We start from the raw sequence: 23,745 nt of genomic DNA on the forward strand, positions 1-23,745 counted from the left end.
GCCTTTCTGGTGATGCCCACATCCCATGAAAGAGTAAAAGGAAAATTATATCCAGGCAAAATGGCTGAAAAGAAAATGCCATGGGATCGTTTCAAGTTTTATTAGTGTCACAAGTAGGCTTACATTAACACTGCAATGAAGTTACTGTGAAAATCCCCTAGTTGCCACCCTCCGGTGCCTTTTTGAGTACACTGAGGGAGAATTTAGCATGGCCAATCCACCTAACTTTTGGACTGTAGGAGGAAACCAGAGCACCCAGAGGAAGCCCACGGGGAACGTGCAAACTCCACACGGACAGTAACCTGAGTCGGGAATCAGACCGGGATCCCTGCAGTAGCAAAAGAGGCCTCAGTTTACATCTCATCCAAAAAATGGCACTTCTGACAATACAGCACCCTGTCAGTACTGCACTGAAGTATCAGCCTGGGTTTCATGTTAAAATATCTGGAATCCACAATTTTCTAATTCAGTGTGTGCCCTGCTGAAGCACAGCTGATATCTACAACAACCATTTACGCTTTTCACAAAAAAATTAAAATTTGCAAATTTCAGTCTCGTCCATCTGCCAAAAAATCCAGAATACCAAGGCATAAAAATAGAATTTGACATATTCCATGATCCTAAATCAGTGGCTTGGTAATCCATTTTCTGGACAAACTATTTTATAGAAACATCATTATAAAATAGTGTAATCTCCAGCTTGCCATGCACAACATGTCTTGTTGCAGATTTAATGGGCAGCACGGTGGCACAGTGGTTAGCACTGCTGCCTCTCAGCGCCAGGAACCTGGGTTCAATTCCGGCCTTGAGTGACTGTCTGTGTGGAGTTTGCATGTTCTCCTCATGGGTTTCCTCCGGGTGCTCCGGTTTCCTGCCACAGTCCAAAGATGTGCAGGTTAGGTGGATTGGCCATGCTAAATTTCTCCTTAGTGTCGGGGAGGACTAGCAGGGTAAGTACATGGGGTTACGGGGATAGGGCCTGGGTCGGATTGAGTCGATGGGTTAAATGACCGCCTTCTGCACTGTAGGAATCTATGATTTTGCACTTCAGATTTTGTCACAAGTGCAGTGCAATCCTAAAAAGTGGAGAAAGACTGAAACCTGAAGTCCCCTGATTGTCCCAGCTACAAGGATCTGGAATTACCTATACTATGACTTGTAACAGGCCAAGCTTATGTGCAGAATTCAGACTACCCATGAGCAGTGCCACAGGAGAACTGCAAATAATCCAGAAATTATTCAATAAACTTTGGTTTTACCAAAAATATAACTGAGAAGCTAATGACCTTTTTGGAACTTGTTTTCAGTTGGGATGCATGGATACAATATAACTCTTTTAAGAAAGGTAAAATCAAACCTTATATTTAACATTGATCCTGAGTTACTGGCATCCACAAAATTCTGCATGGATGACACTGGAAGCTAAAACCTCAAACTAGAAAAACAAGCTATGGTAAATGCATTAAGTTAATTACAGTGGAAGAGCTTGATTAGTTCCATGGTTGGTCTGTTTATCTTATTATAGTTAAATTGGGCTTGATTTTATAACTTGTAGTTGAACTGAAAGATTACAAATCAAAATAACTCCGGCTCATTAAAGTATATTTTTGGGGGGGAAAAAAGTAGCTGTGAAATAATTGGAAGGGGCTCCAATAACAGAACATGAACTCACAAAGCACAGCTTATTGTAAACTGCATTGATGCACAGTAGTAAGTTCCATTTCAGCATATAACCCTGCTTACTAAAAAGTGCCTTGCTTGCACTGGCCTTGAATTGCTATTTTTGATGTGACAGGCTTGCTGCAGGTAAGCAAAAATGGTTAACACTGGATGGAGTTCCCTTAATTTTCAAAGACTGCTGACTGCAATCTGTAACATATTACTTGGCATTCAAATGTAAAACTCGCTTGGCTTTGCGTTGCAGTTGTTTTACTGAGTGGCTGTGCTGGGACAGTGAATTTTAGTTTGTGCCACCTACTGTCATGTCACAGAAATAGATTGATTATCCAAAACATGGCTTGCTTTGGCCTGCTGAACTCAGTCCAACTTTTTCTTTCACGCATCATTTATTTATAGCAAAGGCACAAAAAATATTTTGGCAAGTTACCAATGTGATATATTGCAGCAATTGTTTGGTCAGTTGTATTGAACCCAGTTCAGTTCTTTTTTTTTACTGTTTATGTTTTCCCTCTTATTTCCTCTCCATTTTCTTTACTTAATTTTGTCTGCTGTGCCTCATTCGCAGGGAGGTTGCATCGTTGTGGTTGTGGTGCAGTAGAAAAAGAAACAAGTTAGTCAAATCTCTTGTGAGTATTTTATTTCAAGTAAAAAGGGCTAAAAGTGTTTTGGGTATGAAGATGTAGAGAGAATTCTGTGTCCGAAAGGGGTCGAATGTGTTTGGGACTGGAGAAGCTAAATTATGTTAAATTCTCCATTTAAGGAGGGTAATCCTTCAGCCAGCAAGCTTGTTCATGGGCTGTGGGCGTTACTGACATGGCCTGCATTTATTGCCCATCTCTAATTGCCTTGAGAAGGTGGTGGTAAGCACCCGTGTAGTGTAGCTACGTCCACAGAGCTGTTAGTTAGGGAGTTCTAGAATTTTGCTGCAAGGCTTTATTCCTATTGACGCTTTTTCTCAGCGGTTTTTGAGCGCCTTGCTGGAACAGTTAAGAGGGCTGTTAATAGTCGACCACGTTGCTGTGGGTCCGCAATCATTCATAGTCCAGACCAAGTAAGGATGGCAGATATTCTTTCTCAAAGACATCAGTGAACCAGATGCATTTTTACTACAATCTGGTAGTTTTCTCCTGATTACCATTACTAATGCCAGCCTTTTATTCCAAATGTATTTAATTAACTGAATTTAAATCCCCAGCTGCCAGTTCAGGATCTGCATTTATGTCTCCAGTTTATTTATCCAGGTCTCTAGATTGCTAGCCCAGCAACTTAAACACACTGCTGCCATCTCTGATTGTATTAAGGAGTGTCTTGTGGTATCTGGCCATGTTTTGGATGCATTGTTATTCTCTTCCCTTTCCTGTAGATAGTATTACTTGTCATCTTTTAATTAGTTGCAGTGGATCAGTAATATGCCTTATCCATGAAACCAAGCAACTCTAGCAGGACTTCATCCTCCAGTCTATGAACTGCAGTTTCAGTTCTGTCTTTGCAAGTACCCTATACCTTTTAGTTTGTGCTAAACAGATTTAATTAAAACAGGCTTAATAACTGGCACAGTACCTTGTTCACAGTTTAAAAAAGAATCAATGGTTTATTTTCTCCTTCAGTTGCCAACGCAGCTGTCCAGACTCACACAGCACGTTGTGTCCGTGCAAAGTTGTTTGTTTTGTGCTAATGCTAAACTTGTGTCATTTGTGTCAAGGCTCACATTGACTCTGAAGCAAAGCAGACTGAAAGCACCTTCTCCAGGGAGCCTCTGCTCTCACTGCGCGTACCTGTTAGCTTCACTTGCTCCTGTACCCTTCAGCTCAAAATTGTTTGGCCCTGTAAGTTAGTGGAAGTGTGAGCTGATAACGGTGGAGCGAGAGTGATGGAGCATCTGGCACCTTGGTGAAGGATGGGACCAATGGTGTTTCTTAACTGATGAGATCAAAGAATTGAGAAGGAAACGGAGGAAGGACTGAGAAGGAGGGTGCATTAACGGGGGTGAATTGGATTGAGGGAGAGAGAAAAAAAGACAAAGGAAAAGTAAAATTGACCATTTTGAAATTTTTTAAATCCAGCAACAATTCACTACCTGAAGGAGTGAAATTCCACTGTTTGTTTGTTTGTTTACTTTCTGGGCCAGTGAGGCTGATTGGCAGTCATTAGCAATTATTATGCCATTAAAAGGCTATTTATGCGAGGTTAATGGAAATTTAATGTAGAAACAGAGCAACTTCATGTAACTTACTGGAAGCTTAAAATAAAGCTACTATTTTTGCAAAATTAGTATTGGACTGGTGCAAATCGTGCAACAGCATATAGCGATTCATGACAGGGTATCTTTGTCACCAGAAGTTCCTGGACAATTTGCACATTAGCAATGGTGTGCATCGTTCAGTCACTTACTTTCTCAGAAAATTCTGGATAGATTTGAACTCTTGAGTGCATTGAATGAAACTTTTTATGTCGAAAAAATATATAGTATTTCTTTGTCAAGTCAACCAGTGGGGTTATGGTATTTTGTGCGCATTTGTTAAATACTGAAATGATAAAAGCAAACTCAAAGTTTTAGTCTTGTGTTTCGAAAGTATTTTTCCCTTATTCTGTTTGCTTTTTTTGGATCCTGTCAGGAGATTGCAGTGTGTGTGTGGGGGGAGTTTGGAAAGGAAGGAAGAACTGTTTAGCTGTGATGCTCTGGCCATTATAGTATGGGACAAGCTTGATGGGCCAGCTAGCCGTCATCTGCCCCTCAATTTTGTATGCTGGCAGTTTTCATTTCTTAGTCAAACAAGATCTTGTTGGTCCAACATTGTGGTGAAGTGTTTTCAGTAATTTACGCAGTACAGTAACCAGTTAATGTTTTCTGGAAAATGTCTGACTCTTGTGATTACTAATAAATATTTGTTTTCTATTGGGTCAGTTGAACATTTTTGTGTTTGAAATACATGAGCATTAAATTAGTTTTGCATTTTGAGAATAAGTGCATTTAAAAACTAGCAGCAATGTAAGTTAAGTACCTTTAATTGGAAGGGTTACTCTGCTCAGTGGAAGTATGAAAACTTATAAATTAGCTTAGTCCGAGACATGACTGGAAAATTCCACTCGCCAGCCAGTTAGGGGTGAATGACTTTCCAGCTAAAAAACAAAGCAACCCTGCAGCTTGTGAGAAATTTGGTGTGTTTTTATTCTTTTATTAGCCCTTTGTGACTTCATTGTTTCTTTCTATACTCTGATTTTTGTGTAACCTATTACTAATGTCCACCACGAATGACAAGTATGTGCTTTGTCGGTGCCAAAGTTGTGTTTTATTCATTCATTTTTTATATTATCCTGTTTAAAGTTCATAATCATGGTTGCTTTTACCTTGGAAGTTACTTTAGTTGAGTTTTTAAAAGGTCCCACTGAACTCTATACTGATTACAGTGCTTGAATGGTTAAGTACTGGTGCAGTGAAAGTCATGCATGCCATTAGATATTATAGATGCATTCAAGCTTAAACCAATTGAATTCTTCCATCGCTGGTTCACTGGAATGCTAGTCCTCCAATATGTCAAAATTTGGATGTAACCCAGGAGTTGGAGAAGAATGTAAGCTTTTATGTATTGAAAAATATTTAGCCTTGCTAGTGGGAAGGAATAAGAAAGAGACTGTGTTTGGGAACTTACTTTAGCTCTTCGAGCAGAGATAAAGCTATGGATTTGACATAATCTAAAAGATAAAGTTAATAAAAATAAACCTGTGCATGAAAATAATCCTCTAATCTTCAGTGAATTTAAAAACCCTCCATGATTGCTATTGTTCCTGCTGTAATGATAGATTTCACAAACAATCCAAACATCAGTGTATATTTATGTACAAGCAATTCCAGAATTGATTTTAAACAAGTACTTCAGCTGGGCGAGCTCATAGAATAAACAAAATATCTCATCAGGTACAGTGAATTCCGGGCATTCTTTTACTTGCTTGAAAGACCGCCTTAACTTGCTATAGGGTGGAGTACTTGGAAGTTATGGAACTCTAGTACTTGGGCAAGCACTGCTGTTAATTTCATTGCTCAGGTATTCCCAGTTTTAAAATTTAAACAACAAAGAGTTTGGATAAAGTTTGTAGATCAGCGTTGCTGACAAAGTAGCTATTGTGGTCTGAAAATTCAAAACATTTAGATTGTAGCACTCTCATATAAGCATGGTTGTGTCCATAAAATCAGTGTAATTTTCTTTAATTATCAAGGCCAAGTCTTAAGTCTACTCTCCTGTCTCACTGTTGCATTTGGTTTAAAATAATCTGTTTTAATTACAGGATTGTTAAACATGTACTATTTTTATCCCATATATACTTAAATATGTTTGGTCTTCAGTCTCTTTGTAACTTGCCTTTACTGAAGGTGCACTTTTTATCAGAAACATTTATTTTCCCCAGTAGATTTGATAAAGTTGCCGCACACTGATCCTTTTTCAGAGTGGGGTGCAAGTGGGCAGGAAGTGTTGTATTGCCAGCTAGTACCACTCTTGCCTTGAGGAACATAGAAGACTGTCCCTGCTTGTTTTAACATGTTAACTAAATGGTTTATTCAGTTAAGAATAGATGTATTAATACTATGCTAACAACAATTGAAGCACCGTAACCTACAAGGCGACGGACCAAGAACTGGAAAGTGAAATTAGGCTGATTAACTCTATTTTAGCTGTCACAGACATGAGAGCCCAAATAGCCCTTTTGGTGCTGTTATTTTTTATGGTTCTATGAACCAACAGCGATGTTTATAAAGTTAGAAATTATTTTTAAAAGAATTGACCATTATTCCATGTCATAGAATCATAGAATTTACAGTGCAGGCGGCAGCCATTCGGCCCATTGAGCCAGCACCGACAGCAATCCCACCCAGGCCCTATCCCCGTAACCCCACCTAGTTTACTCTGCTAGTCACCTGGACATTGCCCTGACACTTCGGGGCAATTTAGCATGGTCAATCAACCTAACCTACACATCTTTGGACTGCGGGAGGAAACCCGCGGGGAGAAGGTGCAAACTCCACACAGTCACCCAAGGTCAAGAATCAAACCCGGGTCTCTGGCGCTGAGGCAACAGTGCTAACTGTGCCTAAATTTTTCTTTAAACATTGAAGTTTAGAAATTAGGCCGCACGTAACTGCAGCTGATGGACAGCAGTAGTAGCACAAGACCCCCTCTTCTAACTGGTCTTGCTGTTATCGTAAGAAATGCCCAGATAAAGAGGCTAGTTAGCCTACCTAAGCTCATCTATTCAGAATAAATATAAGATTACATCATGTCATGTATATGCCGCCAGTACCTTACCTTGAAAACTATTGAAAATAATGTGAAGAAATTATTCCTAATATTTATCCAGAGTTGAATAATTAGTAGATTTAACCCATTTCCCCTCCCTTCTATTTAATATGGTGCAGCTTAAAGCTGTTCCTCTGATTTACCTTGTCTAAATTATTATGTATTTTGATTATATTGGCTCTCAGTTACTTCCTTTCAACGTTAAAGAGCCACTGTTTCCACAATCCTTTGGCAGTAGGAATATATCCTGTGCACCTTCTCTGCACCACCCTCGTGACTTGATTATTACTTCATTGTCTTAGTGACCAAAGTACATTATTTTTCATCCTTTCAAATGATTAGTTAAAATGTTTTGGTAGTGTTATTTGTGGATGAATGTTGGGCATGAGACTGTATCCTTTGAATAGCAATATGGAATCTTTTGCATCCACCTATTTTAACCAAATGACAGCAGTTTATGGCGGTGCAGCACTTTCTCAGTGTTGCATCAAAGTACCAAGCTCGATTACATGCTCAAGGCTCATAGTGGGACTTGAATCTTTTGTCTCGAAATTTAAATTTCTAATGATGGTACTTTCAGAAGATGGATAAGAGCTAATGCCATCAAAGAGTAAGAGAAAATCACTTTCAAAGGAGAATAATACTGAGTATAACATGAGAAATTGAATCTTAAATTCTGAAAACCACATTTTAGAATTAAGGTATAACTATGACACCAGATGACCGAGTAATTTAAAGATATCCAGTGACGTAACCATTTAAATATGTTTTTAAAATTCACACAAATGTCATGCAATGAGGCAAACTAATGTGTGTGTGAGAGAAAGCATTAAAGTATTTTTATATGGGGACAAATTAGTGGTCTGGCATGAGGTGGATTTTTCCTCTTGTACCAATTCAGTCAGTGTTCTAAAGCACAGAAATGGAACTAAAAATAGTCAGGTTTTCTGTAGTTTGAACGTCCAGAAACTACCTTGTACTGAGTGGAAAGATCTCATGGCATTACAGTTTCAAATGGGGTGGTATAGCGGTATTTCATTTATGCAAGATGTTCATGTGGACTACTGGGGATTTGCTCAGGGAAAGCCAAATGTTTCACTTGTAAATTACCTCCAATTACTATTCAATAAGTAATCGAGTTGTAAGTTATTTTTTAACCAGATAACCCGTCCAATTAAGGAATGGGTTTTATTTTGTATATTAAAAAAGAATGTAGTGTTTGATTGGAATTTATTACAATTACATCTGACAAAATGAGCAATACTATTTTAATTGATCTATGTTAGGTATCAACTGGTGAATAGTCAGTACTATGGAATAGTAGGATGCTAGCTCTTAGCTTTCTCACTGCATTCATGAGCTCTTTGGACTGTGGTGCTTTTATGGTGGGGGGCAGCAAGGAAGGTCGTCACTTTGTTGATCTTGTACGTCTACTGACTGTGAGGGCTGAATGTAGGTATGCAAGGGAGTGAGATCCATATTCCTCATTGAACTTATCCTGAATGGTCAGAAAAATCTCAGTTAATTTAACTGATGGTGGAAATTATATGCTTTGATTTCATACCCTTGACTTTGTTTTTGAGTTTGAAGCATTATGTGGGCTTAGATCAACTACAAGAGCAGCTATGGTGTACAGATTCTGTGGATTTTGTGTCAGTTCTCTGCGTATTCATAAATGGAAATTTTGGAATTGAATTTTTTGGAGAAATATCAAGAGAAAATAAAAACAAAGTGTCTGATTAAGAAAGGGTTAGTAAGCATATAAAGTGCACTTGAGTCATTCAGAAAGTTTACAGGATCAAGATTTTTTGATTGTGTTTAGATACAACCCAGCTTGATCTAATTGAATGGCAGAATAGGCTCAAGGGACTGACTGATGGCCCACTCCTGTCCTTATATTCTTATCTGGTCCAAGGTTCACTCCTTGCTATGAACTAAGTTAGCTCATTTCAGCCAGAATGACTAGACTTAGCCATAGCGCTTTTGAGTTCAGGAGGGGAACTCAGCTGGAGATCCTCCTTTCCGATTGCTGTCCAGCGACACCACCACTATCCCCAACAGCAGGTTTATGCATTTGGTTGGCCTGCTCACTTGTGATGCCCCTCTTGGTCTTCGTGCAGCTCACCACTGCTCACTGTTCTGACTTGAATCTAAAGATTAGTCACCCTGTCCAGATTCTGGAGGGCAACCAGCAGTCATGGAACTCTATTCCAGCAGGATTCAACATGCTTGGGAGAGGAGGAGCCAAGGAGGATGCGGACGTGAGGGAATTTAAAGAAAAAAACTTCAGCAGAAAGTTGACTAAATTCAGAAGTTAGTGAAAAGAGATGCTAAATCTGACATTCGTGCCATCCTCGAGAGCAAACTATAACACTGTCTCTATCAGATCAGAGCATGCGTGTGTTTGTTTTCTCAGGACAGATGTTCATTTGAACCTAAGGTAAATTACTCCCAACAGCTCATCATGGCCTTTGGGGGCGATCAATTATTCAAAGCTGAAGCTAGAGTTCTGCAGGAACCAAAGGAGTTTTATTGAAAGGTTTGAAAGTTCTCAAGCAGCAGGGTGTTCCCAGCTTGTGGCTGAGTGGTTGGGAGTGACCTTTTGAAAAGGGTCATGCTAAAATATGGCAGAAACACAACGATAATGAGTTACTAATTTAAACAAATTAGCTATTTAAAGAAATTTGGGCTATTTTGATACACTGAGGCATATATTTAGTTTAATTGGCCCAATAAGCAGTACAGAGACGAAAGCTGTTTCTTTGTGATCAGAGAATATTTGCATTATTAAATTACTGTAATACATTAGTTTTAAAAAAGGGTTATTTTTACCCTAAAGCGCTCAATTCTTAAATTCTAAAGTCAAATTTAATTTAATTTCTTTTTTGTTTTGCCTGGGAACAAATAAAATCATGCTTCTAAAATGTGAAAGGGTTTTATGGAGAATAAAATGATCAGAAAAATAAAAGTAACTTGCATTTTATTGTCTCAACATAGTACGTGCCACAAGGTGCTTCTCGTAGAAGCAACAGATGTTGAGTGGAATTAAGAAATACAGTGGTTGACAGCATGATGGTTTTTGAGGGAGGAGAGAGATCTAATGAGTTTGAGGGGTTTACAGAGGGATTTCGGGGAGAAGTGCAAAGGTAGTTTTTGTGGAGAGCTTTATCAATGGTGGAACAGAGCAGGTCAGAGTCTAAAAGAACCATGGAGTAAGGATGTAGGCTTGGAAGTAGATTGGGGTTCTGGTAATACATGAGTTATGGTGTTTGAATGAGCAGTTTGAGTTAATGTAAGCTTACTTGTGACACTAATAAATAAACTTTAAACAGTAGGTAAAATGAGTCTTAAAATTAAGGTAAAAGGAAAATGCCAAAGAGTAGTTAGTGTACATGGATCTTAGCATTTGACTCTAAATGTGGTAAACTGCACACATTCTATGAATATGAACAATAAAAAAATACAAAATGAATTGTGTTCATGACATGAGGCGTTGCACGTCACCAAACCTTCAGAAATATACAGCCAAGGATCTGTAAGTGGGAAGAATCACCCATCTCAACGAATCAGGTTTGATCCAAAACTTTATTCAAATAGTTCCACTGTTGAAGAAGCAATTTCCCTCAATCAGGTTTTGCATAATTCACCTGAATTGTATGGGTTACAGCTCAAGAAATAATCCAAGTATTGTTTTTCTTTCACTTAACTACCAGATTTACTGAGTTGATAGATTCTTGCCTTGTTAAATTCTGTTTGATAGTGCTCCACCTGTGAAGCACCTCGGGCATTGTTATTACATTGTAGCTGCTATATAAGAAGTTTAACAACACCAGGTTAAAGTCCAACAGGTTTATTTGGTAGCAAAAGCCACACAAGCTTTCGAAGCTCTAAGCCCCTTCTTCAGGTGAGTGGGAATTCTGTTCACAAACAGAGTTTATAAAGACACAGACTCAATTTACATGAATAATGGTTGGAATGCGAATACTTACAACTAATCAAGTCTTTAAGAAACAAAACAATGGGAGTGGAGAGAGCATCAAGACAGGCTAAAAAGATGTGTATTGTCTCCAGACAAGACAGCCAGTGAAACTCTGCAGGTCCACGCAACTGTGGGCGTTACAAATAGTGTGACATGAACCAGACAAGACACCACACAACCCTGCCACAGCAACCTCTGCAAGACGTGCCGGATCATCGACACAGATGCCATCATCCCACGTGAGAACACCATCCACCTGATACGCTGCAAGAAAGGATGTCCCGAGGCATGGTACATTGGGGAAACTATGCAGACGCTGCGACAACGGATGAATGAACACCGCTCGACAATCACCAGGCAAGACTGTTCTCTTCCTGTTGGGGAGCACTTCAGCGGTCACGGGCATTCGGCCTCTGATATTCGGGTAAGCGTTCTCCAAGGCGGCCTTCGCGACACACGACAGCGCAGAGTCGCTGAGCAGAAACTGATAGCCAAGTTCCGCACACACGCGGACGGCCTCAACTGGGATATTGGGTTCATGTCACACTATTTGTAACGCCCACAGTTGCGTGGACCTGCAGAGTTTCACTGGCTGTCTTGTCTGGAGACAATACACATCTTTTTAGCCTGTCTTGATGCTCTCTCCACTCCCATTGTTTTGTTTCTTAAAGACTTGATTAGCTGTAAGTATTCGCATTCCAACCATTATTCATGTAAATTGAGTCTGTGTCTTTATAAACTCTGTTTGTGAACAGAATTCCCACTCACCTGAAGAAGGGGCTTAGAGCTTCGAAAGCTTGTGTGGCTTTTGCTACCAAATAAACCTGTTGGACTTTAACCTGGTGTTGTTAAACTTCTTACTGTGTTTACCCCAGTCCAACGCCGGCATCTCCACATCACCGCTGCTATATAAGCCAGAGTTGTCGTTTTAGCTGCCCTGATTCTCGAGGTACAGAGGTTGGCTTCACTTAAGAACTTGGACTGATACTTCAGTGTGCTACTGATGGAATGCTGCATAGTCAGAGGTGGATTTGATTTATTATTGTCACATGTATTAGTATACAGTGAAAAGCATTGTTTCTTGCGCGCTATACAGACAAAACATACCGTTCATAGAGAAGGAAAGGAGAGAGTGTAGAATGATTCACCCAGATTTGGATGGATGGCGCTACTTGAGAGTAGGAATTTTTCCTCATGTAGGCCAACATCCTTCCTTGAACTAGTGCAACCAAAAAGCCATTTGTTTTTTTTATTTGTGAGTTCTTGCAGTGTGCAAATTGGCCACTACATTGCGGACATAATTATTCATTCATTGGATGTGAAGTTCCTTGGGTTGTTCTGAGGCTGTGACAAGGTATCACGTAAATGCCATTGGTCCTTCAGATTTGGATCTTTTGAATAAGATGGTTCCTGTGTGACATTGGCAAGTGTTTTCTTTATGCCAAACCTGAGTTCCAGGTAAGACAAAATAACCTGAATTCATCCTTTGATAGTTGAACGTTTGCTTTGTTTTAAGCTGAATCATATATTTTGTATTTGGGTGTGTACAGTGGTCTGAATATTACTGTAATATTTTCCCTCAACTGGGAAGTGGCTTTCGCAAAGCCTGAGTTTATAAATTCCTTCTTGAATCTTTAGACTACTGTTGCTTCAAACTGCATTCCTCAAATGACAGAGAAGCAGTCATTAAATGAGGCAGAAAGAAATTGAGAAAGTGGAGCAGTCACAGTGATGAGTACTAGAAAATGGACTAAACAAATTTTGTCTGTCCCAAATGGATTTCTTTGGCATGACTGAGCTGCCTCAAAATCAGTGAAGGTTCCCACTGTTTGGATTATGTTAGTAAGTGTCTTTAAAAGGCTTGATATTCATTTCATTTTTAAAAATCTTGTAACTAGGAGTCATGGTATGTTACCTTCTTGGTGCCGGGCTGAAATATTTCACAGAATGATTAGAAAGATCGTCAGCAAAGTGATGGAAGGTTTGTCGGCAGTGCTATCAAGTGGCACTTACTCAGCAATAGTGCTCAGCATGGGTTCTGCCATGACTACTTGGCTCCTGACCTCATTACAGCCTTGGTCCAAACATGGGCAAAAGAGCTGAACTGGAGAGGGGAGGTGAGAGTGATTGCTCTTGACATCAAGACCACATTTGACTGAGTATGGCATCAAGAAGCCCAAACTGGAGTCAATGTGGTTGAAGTCATACCTGGCACAAAGCAAGAGGGTTGTGGAGGCCCTTAGTCACAGGGCATTACTGCAGCAGTTCCTCAGGTTAATGTCCTAGGCCCAACCATCTTCAGCTGCTTCATCAATGATATTCCCTCCAACATTAGATTGGAAGTGGGAATGTTCGCTAATGATTACACAATCTTAGAATCTTAGAAACCCTACAGCACAGAAAGAGGCCATTCGGCCCATCGAGTCTGCACCGACCACAATCCCACCCAGGCCCTACTCCCATATCCCTAGATATTTACCCACTAATCCCTCTAACCTACGCATCCCAGGATACTAAGGGCAATTTTTTAGCATGGCCAATCAACATAACCCGCACATCTTTGGACTGTAGGAGGAAACCGGAGCACCCGGAGGAAACCCACGCAGACACGAGGAGAATGTGCAAACTCCACACAGACAGTGACCCAAGCCGGGAATCGAGCCCAGCTCCCTGGAGCTGTGAAGCAGCAGTGCTAACCACTGTGCTACCGTGCCGCCCACGTGTTCACAATGTTCATTATCATTTGCAACTTGTCACATACTAAATCAGGCCATGTTCATATGCAGCAAGACCAGACATTTCTGAGACCTTGCAATATATAAGTTGGCTGCCATGTTTGCCCACATTACAACAGTGACTGCATTTTAGTAATTAACTGGATGTGGGATGCCCTAAGGATGTGGTAAGGAAATCATCCTCTTTAACGTACTGGACAGATTAAGGAGGGGAAGATTAAGAAAGCCATCACATGGGTTGATTCCATGCAAATGGTTCACTGTGCTGGGGTGTTGCAGTGAGTTCTGAAACAAGGAAAGGTGACACCTATGGAATGGCCTCAACTGAAACAGCATGAGTAACCTTCCAGAAAAGATTGAGCTGTGAGGGAGGATTTAAATTGATATGCGGGGGGGGGGGGTGAGAAAAGCCCAGGCTTGAGATGGCCAGTGCAGGAGAGCAAGATTGATAAAGCAGTTGGAAAAGGCGAATACTTAGCATTTTATACGTTGCCTCTCTTGCAGTTTTGGGACCTAATTAGGCCTTGGTCAACAGCTTTTTGGAACGGAATAATTCTCGGTAAAATGATTCTGGAATCTGATTTTTTTTCTGTGGTCGGTAAATTTCAATTATGGTTTGGTATTGTGATTTCACAGAACATAAAAGTAGTCTTATGGGTTTTACTTTAGGTATTGGTTTTAAAAACGGTGTGTTATGGCAAGTAAATGGAAGAAAAATATATAGTATGTAAAATAGATTCCTTACTTGTTTGCGCATATTCTGAACTGTGGATGCATTGTGGAGATCTTTGTATCCATTACCATAATGAAAGCCCCTTCAGCTGGGATTAAGAGCAACATTCATTAGTTGTCTTGGCTTAATACACTGAATAATTGATTTAAAGTTCCAAAGTAAGGTTTTGGCTCTTTTTCAGAAATATGATGCATTGTAACTTTGTGACTTACTGCTTCACTGTGCTGTGTTTAGGGTAAGGTGTCCAAATGAATCTGTTTGTTTGTACAAAAGGCATTTTCAGATGTTACGGCAGGAGTATGCTGAATGGTAAATGTAAACTATTAAAAGTGTCCTTATGCTTATAATAGCCCTCATTATGAGTTGAATCATATTTTTATAAATTGCAAAAATCTTCTTTAATAGAAATTTAAAACAATATTCATTCATGGGATGTGGGTTTCGCTGCCTAAGCCAGCATTTATTGCCCATCCCTTAGTGCCCTTGAGAAGGTGGTGGTGAGCTGCCTTCTTGAACAGCTGCAGTCCATGTGGTGTAGGTGTACACACAGTGCTGTTAGGCAGGGAGTTCCAGGATTTTGACCCAGTGACAGTGAAGGAATGACGATATATTTCCAAGTCAGGATGCTGAGTGACTTCCAGGTGGTGGCGTTCCCAAATGTTTGTTGCCTTTATGCTTCTAGTGGTCATGGGTTTGGAATGTGCTTTCAGGAGCTTGTGGATGGTACACCCTGCTGCCACTGTGTGTCGGTGGTGAAGGGAGTGGGTGGTATGCCAATCAAGTGGGCTGTTTTGTCTTGAGTGGTGTCAAGTGAGTGTTGCTGGAGCTGCACTCATCCAGGCAATTGAAGAGTCTTCCATCACACTGCTGACTTGTGCCGAGTAGATGGTGAACAGGTTTCAGGGAGTCGGGAGGTGTGGAATATAGTGGATTTTAAATAGTTGTTTGGTAGTACAGAATTTGAGTATTGTTGTAGAAAGAGTCATGCTGTCGAAGCTTTTCACCTTGCGCTCATCAGGACAGAATCGCAAGAATACCAAATTTCAAAGGGAACAATTTATATATACTGCATTAGAAAGGATGCTGGTTGTTTGGCAAGAAGACTCTGGTCAAGGTGTTGCCCTGTGGAATTCCCAGAGAAATATTGTTGAAAAGGTACAATACGTGGGCATGTTATTTTTGTTGCGGTTGCGACCCTGCATGTAAAGATGTCTAGCTTCTAACAAACATAAATGAGCTCGACCGATAATCTTAAATTGACTGTCAGGATTGTTCAATAATCATAGAAGAAATCATAGAAACCCTACAGTACAGAAAGAGGCCATTCGGCCCATCGAGTCTGCACCGACCACAATCCCACCCAGACCCTACCCCCATATCCCTACATATTTTACCCACTAATCCCTCTAATCTACACATCCCAGGACACGAAGGGCAATTTTAGCATGGCCAATCAACCTAACCCGCACATCTTTGGACTGTGGGAGGAAACCGGAGCACCCGGAGGAAACCCACGCAGACACGAGGAGAATGTGCAAACTCCACACAGACAGTGACCCAAGCCGGGAATCGAACCCAGGTCCCTGGAGCTGTGAAGCAGCAGTGCTAACCACTGTGCTACCGAATAAGTGCTGCCTAATCTCAGAATTAAATCTAATGTTGGATGCAATGCTCTGAGCTTTGCTAAGAGTTTCAACAGCATGTCTCTTTTTACAATAATGTACAGTGGATTTTATTCTGCTGTGTGGAAACTTAATGAAAACTTGTCATTTCATTCAAAATAGGTTCTGCATTTAGCAACCGCAGCCATTATGTAGTGAATATACTATAGATATTTGGGCAAATGCAGTCTTCATTGACATTCTATTTACAAAGTTATTTCCAACTTAACTGTATTCAGCTATGGATAGTTTCTGTATCTCAATCATAAAACTTGGACTATTGGTGATCTGAATATAAGTATAGAATTATGGCCAGCATGACAATTGGATGCACACTTTTAAACTGCTACCTTTTGTTAGAATCCTTAGCAAGCAGGTTACAGCAGAATACTTAGCAATTCATAATTTTCATGTTTGTGAAAGGGAAACCATGTTTAATTAATTTGAGAGTTTTTTTGATGGAGTAACAAACAAGGTCGATAAAGGGGAACCTGTAGATGTGGTGTACTTGGATTTCCAGAAAGCATTTGATGAGGTGCCACATCGAATATTACCACTATAAGATGTTGGTGTTGTGCAGATTTGGCCAAAAAGTGGTCCCAGGGCTGGATGTCGGCCTGCAAAGTCCTGTACATGGCCCCTGGAGCCAGTTTTCAAAATGCCGGTCAGATAAGTAGTTTGAGTGCCAGATTCTGCAAGGAACCACTCCTCCAATCACAGACCGTTGCTTTATTGTTGTTCAGCGGGAAATGTGGGAAAGAAAAAGTCTGTGATTGGAGAAGTGGCAAACATCATTTGAGGTGAGTTTGCTGTGGAAAAGAAGGTTTTCTTTCAGGTGGGGGTGGGGAGGAGAGAAAGAGGAGATTGCGTGCATGTATGTATGTGTACATGTACCCAGGGGGAGGGGGGGCCAGGCTGTAGGGACTGGCAGTGAGATGCTGTGTACCCAGATTCATTCAGCAAAGGGGGTAGAGTGTGCGACAGGCGGTGTTGGAGATAAGGCTGACTAACATGAGTGTGTGTGTTGGCAAGCGAGCGTACGCATGATGGCAAGCATGAGTGAGTAGGTGTGTGTGTGTGTGATAGAGAATGAGGGAGTGTGTGTGTGTGCGCCTTACTCCCAATCTTAGGTTTCTCACTCACTCTCACCACCACACATCATCACATACTTTCACCCATTCACACACTGGGTAATGGTGAGTGAGTCAACACCCTGAGACTGGGAATGAGTCTAACGCACGCATATTCTGCTCATTTTTGAAATTATTTTTTATCTTCACAGTGTATTGCTATGACATTGCTTTATTGTTGTTCAGCGGGTTGTTTGTTTTTGTAAGATTGCAACCTTTCTTTGAAATTCAGTTGAATGTTGTGCCCAACCTTATTATCTTCATAAAATTAGCTCAGTGGCTCCCTGAATGAGAAAAATGGAAGTATGCCCCCACACTACCCCCCCCCCATCCCCTAAACAAAAAGGTTGGACAAGCTTTGTATGGGGATAACATATTAGCATGGATAAAGGATTGGTTAACTAATAGGGGGCAGAAAGTAGGGATAAATTGATCTTTTTTGGGTTTGCAAGCTGCAACCAGTGGATTGCCACAACGATCAGTACTGGGACTTCAGCTATTTATAATCTGATTTGATTTGTTTTATTATTGTCACGTGTATTGGTATACAGTGAAAATTGTTGTTTCTTGCGCACTATACAGTCAAAGCATACTGGTTCATAGAGTACATAAGGGAGAAGGAAAGGAGAGGGTGCAAAATGTAGTGTTACAGTTATAGCTAGGGTATAGAGAAAGATCAGCTTAATATATGGTAGGTCCATTCAAAAGTCTGATGGCAGCAGGGGAGAAGCTGTTCTTGAGTCAGTTGGTATGTGACCCCAGACTTTTGTATCTTTCTCCGGCGGGAGAAGGTGGAAGAGAGAACGTCTGGGGTGCATGGAGTCCTTGATTATACTGGCTGCTTTTCTGAGGCAGCAGGAAGTGTATATGGAGTTAATGGATGGGAAGCTGGTTTGCATAATTGACTGGGCTACGTTCACAACCCTTTGTAGTTTCTTGCGGTCTTGGTCAGAGCAAGAGCCATACCAAGCTGTGATACATCTACGTCAATGATGAAGGGTCCAAGTGTATGGCAGCTAAATTTGCCAATGACACCAAGGTAGGTAGGAAAGTAAGTTGTCAAGAGAGTCTGGAAAGGGATGTAGAAAGGTCAGGTGAGTGAGCAATGTTTTGGCAAATGGAGTATAGTGTGGAAAAATGTGAACTTGCCCACTTTGGCAGGAAGAATGAAAAAGCATAGTATATAAACGGAGAGAGGTTGCAGAACCCAGTGCTTCAGAGGGATCTGGGTATCCTGGTATATTAACCACAAAAGGTTAGTATGCAGGTGCGGCAATTGACTGGGACGCAGATAGAATGTTGGCATTTATTGCAAAAAGAATGGAATATAAAACAAAGGGACATTTTACTGCAGCTGTATAGGGTATTGATGAGACCACATCTCGAGTACTATGCATGGATTTGGTCTCATTTGAAAAAAGATATAATTAATGGTGTTAGAAGTACGACAGAAAGGGCTCACCAAACTCCTTCCTGGGATGAGGGGCTTATCTTATGAAGAAAGGTTGAACAGGTTGGGCCTTTCCACACTGGAATTTAGAAGAGTGAGAGGTGATCTTATTGACACATGTAAGATCCTGAGGGGACTTGATAGGGTTTATAACGAGAGAGTGTTTCCACTTGTGGGAGAGACCAGAACATGCGGGCACAGTTTAAGAATAAGAGATCTACTATTTAAGATGTGAAGGTGAAATTTTATGAGTTTTTTTTCTCAAAGGGTGGTTAGTATGTGGGATTCTATTTACCAGAGAGCAGTAGAAGCTGGGTCATTGAATTTATTCAAGGCAGAATTTGACAGCTTTTGGAGTGACAAGGGAGTCCAGGGCTATGAGCAGACAGCAAAGTGGAGTTGAGGACCACAACCAGATCAACCATGATATTAGTGAATGGTGGGCAGTCTTAAAGGGCTGAATGACCTACTCCTCCTAGATCTCATGTTTGTTCGGATGTGTTGCTATCTGGACTGAAATCAGGGTCATCTTTTGGTACATAATTGCAATCCTTTGTCGATACCTCATCATTAAGGCTTTATGCAGGCCCAATGACCCGTTTCTATGCTCTTTATTCTAAGTAGCAATATTGAGCAGTGAAGATACTGGGATCATATCAGTACCTTGAAAACATTACAAGGTACATTTTTGTGCTTTAAGCTCTCAAACCTCATTAAATAGGAAGGGGCAAATCAGTACAAATGTTTAAAAAAATTCAAGAAGGTCTATAATTCTTCTGTCCAAATGATCTGATACTCCCTTGGCTGGCTTGTTTTGGTTTATATATTATTCGTTTCATCACTTGAGAGATTCTGATGGTAGTTAATGTAAGTCAGCTGACTTTATGACTTTTGACTTGGAGTCCGTTGGGTTGGCTATTGCTTCAGCTGACTCTTGGGAGCAGCATATATTAAGTCAGAATAGTGAGTGCCGACTGTAGTTCTCCCAGGATACCAAGGATTCTGTTTTTGTGACGTTGGTTCTCAATGTTAACTCTCCTGCAATTCTCCACAAAGTCTTCTCAGTGCTGATTGTACCTAACCTAACAGTACAAGGATGATTTGTGCTATTTTGACAGCCCAAATATTTTATATATTTGCTTTCTCTTGCCTGTCCACTTGTGGCCCAGTATTATCCCTTTGTTTTCAGATACAGGTGATCACCCTTGATATGTGTTTCTTTCCCCCATCCATTTCTCACATTTCTAAAAGCTCCTGCTTGGAACTGAACGTATATATTTTGTTCCGCTTTATTCCTGATCTGTAAATATATTACTTGGAGGAGTTAGAAAATTGTGCCATGGATGACATATTAGCTTTGATGTAATCTACAGTAGATGGTGGATTTTTAAATATCTTTTAAAACCACGCTAAGTTACACATGTTTAGGGAGTTTAATCTGGTCCAATAGGTCAATTCCACATTTCAATATTTCTGCGTTATAAGTTCCCTGTCCAAATATTGTCACTTTTTGTGGACTATAGAAAATGAGTTAGTTGGGAATCTTATCTCTTTTGAAGATGTGTTTTTTTTTTCTGTTTCATCACTGGGTATGTTCAATGTTGATAATAATTAGGCACATTTTCCAATTACTTTCACATGTCCTATTGCCATAGCCGAGAGCTAATGGTAAGCTGATAGCCTCTAAGGGATACCCAGCACTATGGACCGTTTTACTTCTCATTACCAATTGCCTGTTTGTGGATAAAGTGGGACCTGCATTTCTTTAAAGGGCCCCAGTAGTCGCGGTTAACATGATCCTAAAGGCACTTCATGGAGAGTGTCCTTTTTTTAAAACTGAAAAACCAAAATGAAGATCTGCAGTCCATGGTATAAGCAACCAAGATTGAAAGGTGTTAAAAATCAGGCCAGTAAATCCAAAATAATGATTAGGTCATATAGTTCAACTCTCTTTTAGACTCAATGAGGAAAGTGAATGAACAGTTTCATAGTTCTGTAGGAAGAAAATAGTTAGATTAGGAGGCACTGTGATGAACCTTGATTTCAACATTGAGGTTCTAGAGAGGAGGAAGATGGGGATATTTCCATTGAAGAACAAAACAGGAAAGTTCAGAGGGTCGCTGACTGCAGGAGTGCATACTGAATTGTTGAGCTGAGAGGAAATACCATTGAGGGAGAGAAAATCTTAAAACATGAGGTGAGAAAGGTTTCCCCGAACCAATGGGAGCTTGTTTCCCATATCTCTAAAGGAGTAAGGCAGACATGTTGGAAGACGCTCTTCAGATATTGGAGCAGTTTTCAAATCTTCTCCTGATTTGGGCATTATAGAGTATTATGAGTTTGTTTGCACAAAACAGGAAATTGATCTTCACATGAGAGGGCAAGAGTTCAACTTGAGGTCAGGGAAGTGAGTTGGAATGTGGGTGATGAACCAACAATGAAAGAAAAGTAGATTATTCAGCACAAGCGTAGCCCATTCTTCAAACAAAAAAAAATATCCAGATGCTTTCTTTCCCATGGTCTTTTATTCTAGAATTAAATTAGGGGTTTTCTTTGTGTTGACCTATTCTGCTCCAGTGTCTTGCAAACTCTTTAATCACACTTTCCTGACTTGGAAATATATCGCTCATCTTTCATCACCCTGTGTCAAGATCTTGGAACTCCTTACCTAACAGCACTATGGAAGTGCCTTCATGATGTGGAGTTGCCGGCGTTGGACTGGGGTAGGCACAGTAAGTAGTCTCACAACACCAGGTTAAAGTGCCTAGTTCGATGCCGGGTGTTTGTGCTTTGTTGTAGTGGTTTGGTACAACCTAGTGACTTGTGCTACTTCAGAAGAACCGACCACGTTGTTATTTTTCTCATATGTCTGCTAAGGACGGCAGATTTTCTCCCCTAAGCTGTATTATCCATAGAATCCCTACAGTCCAGAAAGAGGCCATTCGGCCATACTCCGACAACATTCCCACCCTCGTTCTATCCCCATAACCCCACATATTTACTCTGCTAATCTCCCTGACACTAAGGTGCAACTTAGTATGGCCAATCAGCCATCCTGCACATCTTTGGACTGTGGGAGGAAACGCACACAGACATGGGGAGAATGTGCAAACTCCACACAGTCAGTCACCTGAAGCCGGAATTGAACCCGGTCCCTGGTGCTGTAATAAAGCAGTGCTAACCGCTGTGCCACCGTATCACCTCTAAATGACATACGATCATTGTATGGTCACCTTTACTGATACTTTTTTCCATATTTTTAAAAATTTAATTAACGAGTTAATTTTCACAGACCTCTATTACTAGTCCAAATAAACCTGTTGGACTTTAACCTGGTGTTGTGAGACTACTTACTGTGCCTGCCCCAGTCTAACGCCAGCAACTCCACATCATAGTCTAGTTTCATCACTTAAGCTACCATTCTCTTTTATAACTAAAATTATGGCAAACATCTGGCAGTCCCCTCAATAATATGTATTTACTCATTTAGTTTGTGGTTGCTGCAATATTCCCCTTTTCTAAATTGGGTTTGTTGTCACCAAATAGATTGCACTGTTAGCATCAGCATACGCACTGAAGCTGTAGCTAAACAGTGGTGTAGTGGAGAAGTCAAGAGACTGAGTGCGTGTATGTTCAAAGAGGCCAGGGAGAGATTATTGGTTAGGGGAGGATACCTGTTGCACTGTCAGTGAGGCAGAGGCGTGAGAGTGGCCACACAGGTAAAATGGAAGAGCAGTTGCTATTACTAAAAAACAATCTAACATACCCCTGCTTGGATAAAGCACAAACAAGTTAGTTTGCCAAAAAATGTAGTGGAGCTGTGTTTGCATGATTTAAATGGATCATGTATGAGTTATTCGCTATAGTATTGAAGATGTGTCTAATGGAGAGGGAGTAAACCCTGACGGCCCATCTGATTTATTGTCATTACTGGCATAATGGGCGGCAAAGTGGCCCAGTGGTTAGCACTGCTGCCTCACTGTGCCAGGGTACAATTCCCACTTGGGTCACTGTCTGTGCGGAGTACGCACGTTCTCCCCGTGTCTGCATGTGCAGAGTACGCACGTTCTCCCCATGTCTGCATGTGCGGAGTACGCACGTTCTCCCCATGTCTGCGTGTGCGGAATACCCATGTTCTCCCCGTGTCTGCATGGGTTTTCTCCGGGTGCTCTGGTTTCCTCCCACAATCTGAAAGACGTGCTAGTTAGGTGCATTGGCCATGCTAAATTCTCCTTCAGTGTACCCGAACAGGCGCTGGACTTCATTGCAGTGTTAATCTTAATGTGACACACATAAGTAAATGTATTTGAGCTGGCATAAAGTATGCATAAAAAAGGTTATAGCAGAGGATATTTTTGCATGTCTTTTATAGCTATGTACTAAGTACTAATTTTTCAGAAACTCATCATAGTTACCTATAAATGAGAGGTGTAAGGGATGTAGAAGGAGTGTTATAGGACAGTAAGACATTTATTATGTCAATTTTGCTGAGAACAAACACTTTCCTAATTTGTCAGATTTAACTCTCTTCTATGATGAACCTTTATCTGACTCTTGTTCTAAATCTAATGATATTTAATTGTTCAGAACAATTGTTCATTGACTGACTTGTTAAAGAGGTGAATTAATAGACTAATAATATAGGAGAAGGTTTTCTTGGTAAAGAAAATCTTAATTTTTTTCACTGTATGGAATAAATAGTTAATTAAAGACCAGTGCAGACCTGCTTTGATTTAAATTTAAGTTCAAATGTATAATTGAGTGAGAGCCTAAAATGACCATAATTACTGTTTGAAGCAAATATATTTTTCTTTCAGTATAAAATGTTTACTTAATTGCATGAAATCAAAGGCAAAAAATTATTTGCCTTGCCGTATAATTTAACATCACCTTTGAGCTTACTATGGCTGATCACAATGTTCACATGAGATTTCAAATGAAGCTAAATAAAGTCACGATATTTTGGCTATATCCTAAAAGTTATGTATGTATTTTTTTTAAAAACACGTTAAATAGTCTGCAAAAACATCAGGAGGAAAGAAAATGTCCAATTTTGTATAAATCTCTGGTGTTTCGGATTTCCAGT

At 40.4% G+C, this 23,745-nt stretch overlaps 1 protein-coding gene across 3 annotated transcripts in view; it reads left to right on the forward strand.

Annotated features, from left to right (window-relative positions):
• The window catches only part of frs2a (fibroblast growth factor receptor substrate 2a), a 77,689-nt gene that overhangs the window by 13,237 nt on the left and 40,707 nt on the right, over window positions 1-23,745 (forward strand). The window contains exon 1 of one of the 3 annotated variants that reach the window (XM_078219757.1): window positions 2,250-2,306. The exons of the other annotated variants lie outside the window; for them this stretch is intronic. The gene's annotated coding sequence lies outside the window, so the exon portion shown is untranslated. Of the gene's footprint in view, window positions 1-2,249; window positions 2,307-23,745 lie in introns of those variants that run through there. 3 annotated transcript variants of the gene reach the window in all.

This window comes from Mustelus asterias, chromosome 9, assembly GCF_964213995.1.
Source record: "Mustelus asterias chromosome 9, sMusAst1.hap1.1, whole genome shotgun sequence".
Taxonomy (NCBI): Eukaryota; Metazoa; Chordata; class Chondrichthyes; order Carcharhiniformes; family Triakidae; genus Mustelus; species Mustelus asterias.